The sequence below is a fragment of the Elephantulus edwardii genome, unplaced genomic scaffold (assembly GCF_000299155.1).
Source record: "Elephantulus edwardii isolate Elephantulus edwardi_28Jun2011 unplaced genomic scaffold, EleEdw1.0 scaffold00098, whole genome shotgun sequence".
In the NCBI taxonomy this organism is placed as follows: Eukaryota; Metazoa; Chordata; class Mammalia; order Macroscelidea; family Macroscelididae; genus Elephantulus; species Elephantulus edwardii.
This window is the reverse complement of record NW_006399848.1, coordinates 3278715-3281586: the sequence shown is the minus strand read 5'-3', so window position 1 is coordinate 3281586 and position 2872 is coordinate 3278715.

The following is a 2872-nucleotide window of genomic DNA, read 5'->3' as shown; positions in this document are numbered from 1 at the left end:
TGGCTTAGGATAGCTCAGGGTTCAGAGCTATTGTTCATAGAGTCAATATGAGTTGTAGTCCACTTAATAATACATAACAACAACTAGAGTTAGCTTCTTAGGGATTTCTGGTGGCATATAGTGTAGAGAGTTGAACTGTTAAACCAAAAGTGACTCTTCTTTTCAGGTTCAAATCTTTCAGTGTCTCCATGGAAGAAAGATGAGGAATGTCCTCTAGTATGATTTACAACCTCCCAAAACTCCCTGCAGGGTTATTTATTAGTTCCAACTCTACAACAATGAGATTTTTATTGAGAGAGAAAACATCACAACATTCTGTGGATCACACTACTAGAACTACATTTTTTGAAAATATATAATAAAATATTTTTGTGACAGTTTACAATGAAAGACAAATGCAAACCAGCACTTTTAAAATAAGAATAAAAGTAAAGTCATGTAAACAACTAAGGTAGACATCAGAAATGTAATCTAATGAAAACCTCCAAAATACCTAGAAGTCAGAATCCTAAAACTAGATACCCAAGGCTTGCTAGTGATGCTGTAATAGACACACTACAGTGTGATTTCTGACAAGCTTAACTGGTCCACTGGTCCACAATCCATTGAAGCAGTCCTGCAGACTCATACAAGGAATCACATTCTTATTTATGAAGATAACTAAGGCTTTCTAATAATGTCGTAATAGACATACTACAGAGTTTGACTTTAACAATCTTAACTATTCCACTGGGTCCACCATCCATTTCAATAGTTATGCAGACCACACAGAACCATACTCTCAATTATGAAAGGTTGTTTTTTGTTTGTTTGGTTTTTTTTTAGGAAAGTTAATGGGAATATAATACAATAGGACACAATCCCTCAGTCCTAATAGCTTCATAAGTATGGTCTTAGGCTCTTTGATCTTCAGCCTCATGGCTTAGGCCAGTGTTACACAGTTCCTTTAGTCCTACCAGTAATATTATAGGGTGTCTTCCCTCAGTCCTCCAACAAGTTTAGGTTAAAGATCTCAGTTGTTAGTTTTGTGAGACAACAGTCTCATATCAGCTCCTCCTTCAGTCATAGCTGCCACTTCTAAAGGGCTCTGGACCTGTTTCCATCTTCAGGGATCTGGTCCTGCCTATATTTGAGTCAAAAGCAAGATACAGTTTCTCAATTAATACAGGCCTCTCTTCAGTCAACAGGAAGATACTTCTGTACAGGACTCTCTGGCTCTGAAATGATGCTGACTGTTTTCTCTGCTGCTATTTCTTTCTGGGTGTAGAGGTTCCAAAGTTCCGTCATTGAATCGGCTCACTTAAATGGTGAGACCAGCCCTTCTCATTGTGGAAGCCCTATGAGGAAGAAATGGTTCACACAGGTGTTGATGTAGGTGGGTCACTTGCCCCCAGGGCAGCTGGATCAAATTAATGTGATTTCAAGTCAGACAGGGTCAAGGCAGCTAGCTAAGCAATGATCTGAGAAAAGCATTTTAAGCTACAGAAAGCCAAAGCAACAGATTCACTACACCACAGATATATTTCTTTTTTAAAAAGTATGTGATTTTTGTAAGCCCCAAAATATGTTATTCAGTACCCTAACACAATGGCTTTTCTAAGGATTCAAAAAAACTACATGTTAGTTGAGCTTCTTTCTCTTAGCTGCTTTCTTCTCTTTCTTAACTACTTCCTTGGAGATCCAGCTGTTCCAGAAGCAGCTGAGAGTTCATAAAAACCAAAATTGAGTCCAAAGACTTATTCTGACCTGTGTATTTTTAAAGTACTATGCAACTTTTTGGGGAAGAAAATATCCTCATTGTTGAGACTCCTTCAGTGTATTTTCTTCAATGCTTCAGAGAGTTGCTCTTAAAATAACTTTTAGACAAAAAAACAAAGCCCAAAACAAAAAGGAAAAAACTTCTAAAAAATGTGTTTGGAGAATTATGCTTTTCCAATGTTGTAAGATAAAAAATGGTCTCAAGAAAAAGAAAGGAAGAAAAAGCCACCACTCTAAATTCTTTTTACCTTACATATTTTCTAGGATAAATTATTTGTGACTTTTTAGAAGACTCCTAAAATCATTATTAATATTTATTTATATCACCTGGCATTTTGAAAAAATAAATTATGTTTAGAAATAGTTTTTTTCCTTGACGCAAACTGGTGTTTGAGCCAAAGACTATTTTGTCTTTGGTTAGTGTAAATGCTGCTCTGTTTCTCAGACTATCAGATACACTTGGGGAACATGATCCTTTTCGTTACTGAAGTTCTCTGTTTTGTCTACTACTTTTTCACATATACTACTGTTTTCATCTTTATCTAGGACTTCCCTGTGAGAAGATAAGGCAAGCAGCATTTCCCTATGGGAAATGTGAATTGCTAAAGCTATTTTTCGTGAGGTCTATTTATCACGATCTAGCTCTGTGTATAATCATGTTTAATGATCTACAAGTTTTTATGCGTGCATACTTTACAAGAGGAAAACATTAGTCTCAAGAAAACAAAAGAATCCTTGTGCTATCAACACTCAGGTCTTCCTGTAGTTCAGGGAACACCAGGTCACCATAAAGAACTAAAAGTAATTATAAGTTCACAGAAAGCAGAAGTAAAACTTCCTAAAATGCTAACATGGAACACAATTCTGATATAATATTTTATAATTAATGACATTCTTCTTATTAAATTCATTGTTTTTCTATTTTTACATGGACAAATCCCAGAGCTTATTATTTGAAAGAGAGTAGAAATCATTAATAAAATAATAATATGTGGGGTTATTAATTTTCTTATATATTAAAGATTTACTTTACTCCAAGTCTATTTTTGTCTTTAGAACAATGATAGGTCTCTAGTCCGTGTGTGTTTGTGTATGTATGAATACATATATATAT